Source organism: Rhyacophila brunnea, unplaced genomic scaffold (genome assembly GCF_057557595.1).
Source record: "Rhyacophila brunnea isolate RB1 unplaced genomic scaffold, BYU_Rbru_1.0 scaffold_9, whole genome shotgun sequence".
In the NCBI taxonomy this organism is placed as follows: domain Eukaryota; kingdom Metazoa; phylum Arthropoda; class Insecta; order Trichoptera; family Rhyacophilidae; genus Rhyacophila; species Rhyacophila brunnea.
In genome coordinates this window covers 284506-294736 of record NW_028233361.1, presented here as the reverse complement: position 1 = coordinate 294736, position 10231 = coordinate 284506, and the positions used below count along the sequence as shown (strand labels likewise).

The 10231-nt window shown below is 35.9% G+C and overlaps 1 long non-coding RNA gene across 1 annotated transcript; it reads right to left on the bottom strand.

Moving 5' to 3' along the window:
• Nucleotides 1-5966: 5966 nt before the first annotated feature.
• On the bottom strand, nucleotides 5967-8012 carry LOC147063152 (uncharacterized). The gene is made up of 3 exons (XR_015072141.1): nucleotides 7795-8012; nucleotides 7056-7208; nucleotides 5967-6820 (listed from the first exon to the last, which is right to left on the bottom strand). It is a non-coding gene; the product is annotated as an uncharacterized LOC147063152 (long non-coding RNA).
• Between the last annotated feature and the right edge of the window lie 2219 nt (nucleotides 8013-10231).

The window sequence follows — 10231 nt, the reverse complement described above, 5'->3', positions numbered from 1 at the left end:
CTTTGCAACCTTCGTCACTCCACAGGGGAGGTTGCATTGCCGACGTCTACAACGTACGAGCGCTCAATTATCGAGGAGCCACCCTCACAAATCAACATCGATTCCTCCACAAGCTCGAGAGGAAATCATGTGGTGGATTCGAGCGGTGGGCTCCTCAGGAAAGATTCACAGGGCAACCTACAATCACTTCCTCACCACAGACGCAGCTGATTCAGGCTGGGGAGCGCAGTTAGACAAGTACCACCTATCAGGTACATGGACAAAACGCCAATCCACGTAGCACTCCAACCGAAAAGAGCTGTTTGCGGTACTTTCAGCCATACAACTCCGGGAACAAACGCTCAGGGGATCAGAATTACTCCTACAAACCGACAACAAAACAGTGGTGGCCTACATCAACAACGAAGGGGGCACAAAGTCCGCAAGCCTACTAAGTCTTTGCCGACAGATCCTGGAAATCGCCAACCAGGCCAGTATATCATTGACTGCACAATACCTTCCAGGAAAATACAACTGCGTGGCAGACCATCTCTCACGCAGCAAAATTATCCCAGAATGGCACCTAGTTATGGCGGCTACAGCTCCCCTATTTCAAAGATGGGGACTCCCAGACGTAGACCTGTTCGCGTCCACAGTGACGTCCCTAGACAAAATGCCGCCCCTAGGCAGCGTCAAAATGCCGCCCCATTTTTTTATCATCCTTTCATTACTCCAATATCTAATAAATGTGTTGTATGAAGCATGGCCCCCTCATCCTGAAGCAGGCCCCATGTTAGGATTTTTGCCCCCCCCTACCTATCGCTAAGGATAAAAGCAGTGTGACGCTCTACAGTAATGTTTTCCAAATGGTGTACGCGTTAAAATTTATGTGTATATTTAGTGTTTTTTTGTATATTTTAATACATACACTTGAATTGTGGAGTTTTTGAGTATCGCTACACAATTATAAATTGTATTGTGTAACCATATAATTTTAAATAATATCATTATTGAAGGAAAATAGCGCCGCTGGCGAATTTTTTGCTATTAGAGCAAATTTGTGATAAGTGTTTATCTCACTTATCGAGCCCGAGCCCCAGGTTAGAGCCCTGTCAGCCCCCCCCTTCTGGGGGCAATGGTTTGGATACATTACTAATAAAATATACACCTACCACTAAGCTGAAACATACAAAATTAAATTTAGATATCAATAAATAAATAAGCGAATAAATATAATATTAGTTAGACACTTACCCAAATCACCAGAGTCTGAGATGCCATTTGGTTAATACCTATGTCTGACACATTTGGTTTGTATCATTTAGTAATACCTACGCAGATGTATTATTTTCACACCATTTTTTCTATGCTATTATTGTACCCTACAACATGTAAACAAAATAATTTTCCTCATTATTTTTTTAATATAAACCTAAATTTAATCATAAATACACTATTAATTAATGGTCTCAACATTCAACCGTTGATGATTGAAATAAACTACAAATCCACAATATTATCAGCAAAAAATATGTTTACAAAAAAAACGACTTAAAAGAAGGTATTGCACAGTATTGTATTCACAGCACGATAAATATGGTACATTTTTATTACAATTAGATGGTACTTAACGTAAATACCTATTATATGCACGAATACTAATTGATTATGTCAAATGTCAATAAGGATTAATAATCATTATGAATAGGTATCTATTTGCAATAGGTACATCCGGCAACTTTTAAATCTCGCGAATGACTGGCAAAAATATTTGGATAAATTAAAAAATACGGTATGTACCTACCTACCTATAAATCTCTACCATAAATTCTCCTTGTTTCGTTACCAACGTTGATATAATACTCGTATATAATATTATTTTCTTTTAATAACTATGGCGCGACATAATTATTGGTTTTTGCGCAGTATACCTACCACTGTTATGAAAGGAACTCTTTAATCTGATTAAATGACATTATATTATTATGACTGATTTATTATTCGTTTGTGATGTTTTACATTTATAAAAATATTCATAATGTGTATAGGCGCCAAGTTTATTAGCATTTGTATACGAAACCGAGCAGTCAAAAATAAAATAAAAAAATCTCTAGCTGAGCGTGGTGACATCATACTAAAATCGCTGCGAGTACCGACTGGATAATAATAAAAAAAAGCATCCGGAACAAAACATTCCAAAGCTCTGGTTATAATATAACTAAGTTTAGGTAGCTATTTCTATATAATACCAAATGATTCTCCTCGATTTGCCGCCCTTCGAGTATCTGCCGCCCCCAAGCGACGCTCAATCTGTCTACCCCCACGGGACGTCACTGCGCGTCCAACACAGCCCATGTTGTCGCAACCTATGTCTCACGAAATCCGAACGATGCTCTTGCACTGTTCCACGATGCCTTCAGTCGACAGTGGGACTTCAAACTAGCCTGGATATTCCCGCCACCGAATCTAATTCCACAAGTATTGGCACACCTGAACATGGCAAGGGGAAAATATTTACTAGTGGCCCCATGGTGGAAGAAGTGTTTTTGGAGCGCAGACCTACAGCAGAGATCACTGGAACCCCCCTACCCAATCCCACACTTGGAGTCATTTCTAGTGGATACAGTGACAAACCATCCACCTCCACAAGTCCGGGACCTATCACTCCAGTTATGGATAATTTTGGGTGGGCAGAGTTAGTTTCTAGCTGGTCGGTAGAGGACAGATCACTTCTCACTTCTGGCTGGCGACCATCCACTTTGAAGACTTATAGACCGGCATGGGACAAATGGAAGACATGGTGCATGGCCAACACGATAAGCTATAATACCCCCGAGCCGATTGAAGTGGCTAGATACCTGGGTCACTTATACAATAAGGAAGGTCTTTCATATAACACTATTCTTGTACATAAAGTCAGCCATAGCTACCTTTTGCAAACCTATGATCAGTAGACATCAGCAGTAACATAGTAGTGCGTCATATGTTAAAAGCTATATCCACCCGCAAGACTAGACCTACAAAACCACCGATTTGGGATCCTAGAATAATCGTGGACTACCTCAAGAAAACAACACCACTAGTATACAACCTATATGAGGTTTCACGCAGAACAGCTATACTATTATTACTCGCACGGGTTCATGACCTTACCCTACTCAGTATAGCGGATAATGGCCTAGTCGATAATGGCGACCATATAATTCTATGGCCAGTGTTTGGTTCCAAGACGGACACATCAAGGCACCGCCAATCTGGATGGAAATTAAGCGCTTCCAGTTGCCAAAACATCGATCCAGTTTCACCAGGCAGTACTCGATCAGCAGTCGCCTCTCTAAATTGGTTAGAGAACTACCCCATAGATGACATCCTGCAGAGAGGCGCCAAGAAGCTACTTTTAAGACATTTTACCAGAGACCGATAGACACACAGACTTCTACAGCGGGGGAACAAAATATGTTGACCTCTCTATTCAGCCCGGTACACTGAGCCTAAAAGCAAGGAGATGTTATACCTAATTCTCATGTTAGGTTCATCCACCTTATCTTGCAGGATCTATCTTGCTTTACCAGGTGATAACAAACAGATATCTCAAGGGACTTCAGAGTCAATAGCGAATAATGAAAGGAGTTTTACCTACCATTAAAACTCTTATTAAGCCTCCCCCACACCAAAGCGAATATTCGCGGCGAATATTCGCAGCGAATTATTCGCCAATCAAGCTCGTATTGGCTTACGGGACAGAGCACGCTTGCGCGACCGCCTTGCGTCTTGAGTGCGAATTTGCAGCGAATATTCGCTGCGATTTTCGGGAACTCTGTCGACAGCGAATTTATTCGCGGCGGACAATTTCGCCAAGGGAATTAGTAAAATCAAAATGGCGAAGACATTGAGCAGCTGATCGAGTTGGTCCGGAAATATCCAATCCTTTATAATTTCTCTGACAGTGACTACAAAACATAAGAAAGAAAGATAAGATATGGGATGAAATTGGCAGGGAAATTGTTGAAAATGGTATGAAGGTCGTCATAATAATATTATGTAGGTATCTTTGTCTAACCAAAGTATGTAAAGTTTTTTGACAGGATGAATACGCTATTATAAATAAATAACTTTAATCTAAGGTCCCGATATTTAAAAAATACATATTATTAATTTGCGTCATGCACAGCCTTTAATAACAGAAACTTTATAACTTTGATTGTTAGAGCACTGACAGTTCTAACTTATTGCGATCGTTTGACGTTTTGGTTTCGACTTTCGAGCAGTCATATCAATAATGTTATAATTAGGTATCATTTACAATACCTACTTCAATCATATTCGGTATCGGTCACGTAAATACCCATTTTATATTCGTTGATAATATTTTTTTAGGTTAGATAGGTAGTCTTTAAGATTATTTTTTTGCATCTAACATTATGCAGCATAGCATTTCTATTGTAGCTAAAGATATAATATACATATAGGTAGATAAGTAGGTACTCCATGTCGTCATTGTGGTATTTTGTAAGGTTTTAGACCAAAAACCTTACATACTACTTACTATCGGGTTATTTACAGTAGGACATACCTAGGTTGTGTTTGTTTTTTGATCTCAAGAGACCTCAATCACAAAAACGATATTATGTACTGTGACACCCCCGTATGGTCCCCATTTGGGGATGTCTTTGTGTATCTGGAGACGCCCGAAGTCCGAGGTCGTGACAGTACCTATATACCTACTAGGTATATATTTCCTTCATTATGTATAGGTATATTGAGCTAATAAACTGGTTTTGCCCAGTGCCGACCGCGAACCAAGATAATATCTACATGTTCCATGTACCTACCTAACATAACCAATGTTTTCTGTTTCACATTAATTTGTATACCTACAAACATTTTAAACTTAATTGAGATGTTCTTAAACTTCTGTTCATGTAATATTATGTAGGTAGGTATATCTTGGTCTGCATTAGGCAATAAGATTAATAATTTTATGTGCATGTAAATATAAAGGTCAGGTACCTCCTCTAAGTACATAATATTATATTATCATCATGGATACCTACCTGAATGATGTTGGAGATATACTAATGCTTTGTGATGAATTTAATTTTAGCAAAGATCTTCAACCTTTCAACGTAGGTACAAAGCACCAGAAGAAATTAAAAATGAAACCCCCGGCATTAACAGGAATAAAATAATATTTCATCATAAACATCAGTCGGGGTCATTCCACTGCTAGATGAAAGCCTCTTCTAGCTCCTTCTACTATTTTCGGTCTCTAGTTCTTCGCTGCTACATACTTTTATTGTACTTCACGTGAACAAAGAGATCAACTAAGTGAAGTGTCAATCAACAAAAGTGGCATTTGTGCACAATGTTAATGAATTTTCCAAAACATTAAGTGTCATAATATAATATACAAGGATGAATAAGGCGTGGGCGAGGGCCAAGGTCCATTTTATGATTCCTCTATTGATGTACCTATTTTTATTAAGAAAAATGTTTGCCGTAGAATGGGGTGAATACTGAATAGACCCTTTTTAAAATTTCTATTTTTCTGCTACACATTATTCGGACAAATATGAATGACTTAAAACCTGTTTCTATGGACATAATCATACTCTAAAATATTTTTCAACTACCATTTATTATCAAACAGCCAATTTTGTGTGATGTCTCTTTCTATCCAGCGTTGGGGTGATTATAGACATAGCGGGTGGATAGAATCGAATAATGGTAATTTCCTAATGTTAAAAATGTAATTAAGTACCTACTGTACATTACAAATTTATGTAGGTACATTTAAGTATGTAAATCAAAATCAAAAATATAAATTTAAATGTTATACAACACAGTATCATGTAAGTATTTAAAAAAACATATACTTACATAAACATCTATTTATCCAAGAATTATTTGATACTTGAATCTGTATTTTATATACCATATTCGATGGATGTATGTGGTGTATTTTGTAAAATATTTGGTACGTATTTCTTATTTAACTAAGCGTATTTAATTTGCTACGTGACCTGTAGCTCTTTTATAATCACAAATTATTGTTGAATGTTCCGAAAATGAGTTTATGTGCCGAAACAGCTGTCAAGGTAAATGACTCAGTTAAAGTAGAATTAACAAAAATAACTATATTTCAAAACCATTATAATCCATCTACCATATAAACACCATTTCAAGTAATAAAGAAATAAAAAGTCACCTAATTAAATAATATTATACTAGAAAAAATATACTATCTATATACCCACTTAATTTTCATTTAAAGTTGTAAAATGCCCGGTTACTAAATAGAGGAAGGACAGAGTCTTCTGGCACGACCGAATCACATTGGAACGGTGTTATTGTCATTTGAAAGTAACAATACTGACACCTAAATGAGTCGCCTGCACTGGCAGAATCTGAACCCTGTCTACCTATCTATATACAATTTATTGTTATTTTTTTTCATATTTGTCCATTTTATTACAATATCGTGTTACTTTTAAAGCTCATTGTAATTCTAATAATTATATAAATATTTTTCTTGTATTCTGTGCAAAAATGATTATTAAAACTTTCTTAACCTAAACCAAGTATTTTTTATTGAATGATCCTGCAAAAATATTCAAGTACAGTTAAGTGACATATTTTGTTTCGGTGTATAAGCCATAAATAAATATACATAAATTATATTTAATATATACATGTATACTGTATGTATAGCCACGGTTGGTCTTGCACTTGTTGCTGTAGCTATGCGATCTGGTGTGGTCCATTATCCAAAAACACTCAATCACATCCCTGGTCAAACAGCGGGCAGCCGTGTAGTGAGTCTGGCTGGCCTATGGTGGCACTAGAATGATTTCAATATACACAGTCTGTTAATTTGAATATGTTTTCGACTGAAAGTTGTAAAAATATTAGAAATCAGGATTTAAATAATTAAAAAACTGTTTCATTAAATATCATATTCATACCTATGCAAAATTTTGATTCCTTTGAAGTACCTATACAAAATACGGATGAATATAAACCAAACAAAAATATTTGTTACTGGTACTGCCATAGTAAAGTAAAGTTTAACATACTTCCCTTATAAAACAAAATTCCCAATTCTTGTCGTTCTGTAGATGTTTCATTTCAGTTTTTACCAACGATCCACTAAATATGAATTGGTCATAAACACTCAAAGGAAATCTGCAACTCACTGCCAGAATGTCCATGTCAGACATGTCAGATACCTGCATAAAAATAAATGTCATGTTATGATATTATACGTAATGAATATGAATGTATCAGAAACAACATAGATTTTATTACGAATTTCACATTTACAGAAAATTTTCTGCGCTCATTTTTGAAAGTCTCCAAGTATGACGGGTATATTCGCACATGGGTGCAGTTAATGCACCCAATGATTTTCGGGAAACCTGCCCTTTCTTGAAGTCTGAAATTAAAAAATATTTTTACCGACACAAAATAATATTCCCGTTAAATTCTTATTGAGTAGGTAATTTACTTGTTGTGTCTATGCGCAGTTACTCTAGTTACATGACATGTACATTGTAATATTGTATAAATTGATCAGAGGGTATCAACACAACACTAAAGACTGTCAGCGCTGTATGGCGACTGTATGTAAGTATTACTAAGCACTGCTGTTATAGCATCGGACACGTTTCCTATGCATCTGCTTACTGATGCCTGGCTCATTGCGCAGAAGACTTGGCCTACCCGTTTTTGGTACGCTCCCTCTGCGTAGAAACGCAAAATAGTCAAAACCTACAATTCAAATAACGGAGACATGTTATTTCAATAGCATATTACCTTCAAATCCTGTTAACCCTTCATGGTAAATGCTTATTTATAATATGTGCAGTTATGAAACTGAGTAAATCTATCTTACATATGAGCCATGGCAATCTTGCCCTGTTATAAAGTAAGGTTATATTAAATGTCGATGTAATTTGTCGCACGCCATCTCATTATATCTTCAGCGTGTAATAAGCATTCAGAAGACGTGTACATTTTGTCAACACACAACTGTCACTTTGACATTCGTATATGTATTTAGTCTATGGCTGCATCCAATGCTGCCACCTTGTTTCAGATAATTAAAATACACTTTACGCAAAGTGGGTAAAAGTTGTAGCAATTCTGAAAGCGCTATAGTGTACGTGTATTTTTTATATTTAATTCATAAAAATTATAGAATAATTGGCGTAAAATATTAATAATATTTACAATTTTAAATCTGGCGCGTAAATAAAATTATTTAGTCTATGGCTGCGTCGCTGACGCTTTGGTGTGGGGCCAAACGCGAAATTCGCATCAAATCCAAGCGGTAGCGACAGCGATAGCGAGGGCGTTGCGAATTCGCTGCGAATATTCGCTTTGGTTTGGGGGAGGCTTTATTCTTGGTGACTCTGAAGTCCAGAGAACACCTACCTGGTTTCCGTGAGACATATCAAATTGAATACCAAAGACAAAGCACGCCACGATACAAGCGTCAGTCCTGCCAGCCGGTAAAAAACAAGATGAACAACCAGAGAGGTAAATAATCGAGAAGAAAAGGGGGTAAAAAAGGACCAGCGCAGAAGAACACAAGGCAAAAATACGATCAACATCTCAAGGGACTTCAGAGTCAACAAGAATAATAAGAGTTTTAATGGTAGGTAAAACTCCTTTCATTATTCGCTGTCATTCGAAACGATAAGGTGGATAATAACTACTTATAATTTGTTTATTGGTTGTCTTATTATTAAACGTACTTAAAATTAATAAAAAGAGATTTTTAAAGTAACTAGCGTTGGATATAAAGCTTGCTCGTCATAAATTATTGCACAACGAAACATTTATGAACGCACGAGGTCTAAAGATAATATAGTGAAAGCCATCAATAATTTGTAAGATAAATAATATAATATTATTATATTGTGACATTGGAGTGGTGAAAACAGTTTTTGGTGAGAGCTATGACTGTTGCGAATGGCTTCGCAAAGGATATTTTGACGACGCACCAATAAAAATATATACAGGTGCTTTCCAAATTGAAGCACGAAGATGTTGATAATCTTGGATTAGTACATAAATGGAAAACAGGTAGGTAGGGGCCGTGTTGGCTGTTACGAAACTCTTTTGACCGGACCATTCATACGGATGCGGTTGTTTTTGTTCGGGATATTTTGACGGGGTACTTAGTAAAAATGGAAAAATGCGAATTTTTCGCGTAATTCAAATGAAAAAACAATAAATACTTCATGAAAAATCATGTAATTAAATTACTCAAAGGAATGCATTTAAAAAAATGTGAAAAAAAAATTTTTGGTGTTAAAACTTGACGGCCATTCAAAATCAAATTTCTAGCTTAATATAAGAGATAAAAATTTGAAAAAACGTGAAAAAAGTTTAAATAAATACACATAATCGTATGTATTTAACAAAAAAAAATTAAGGCAAATTTATTGGTTCAAGTATCAAGTCGCTAAATTAAAAAAAATAATATCTCTCACGATGTAATCTTGAAAACAATAAAAGCATGTGCACAAACGTAACCCAATAATAGACAAATTATTGACCTAATAAAAAGTTAAAAAAGTTTGTTGGGTGGTTCTAGTTAATGTTCATCAAATATTTCATATCAAATATCTCACGAACTAAATGAGAAAAAAAATTAAAAGTAAGTAAAAATTTCCACTAGTTATGCGACAAGAGAATTCACTAAAAAATTTATTTTTTAACTCACGCAGTCAGGTTTGCATACAAACTTAAAAATCAAATAGCGCGCTCAATATAGGTAAAAAGGCACTAACGTTTACTACCGACGCACAAGAGTTTATAATTTAAATTTTTAAAACAATCTAAGTTTAGTGACACAAGTATCCAGCATTTAGCTGGGTCACCCAAATTAAAATGCGAATAACCCCCTTAATGTGCGTGCACACACGAAAAAAATGCGTTCACAAACGTGCACTAACGATGCACAAACAAATGCACTCAAAAAAAGTTGGAGTTTTAACATTGGGTGACCCAACGTTTAGCTGGAACACCCAATTTGAAATTGGAATTTTTCGGTTATTATAGGTGCACAAACGAAAAAAAATCGTGCACAAACGTGCACTAACGATGCACAAACAAATGCATCCAAAAAAAGTTGGAGTTTTAACATTGGGTGATCCAGGTAAATAAATGGTTTATTTGGATCAAGTATTCTTTCTACCAAAATCAGAAAAATATTTTTCTTTATGGTCAGTTTTTGATAAGT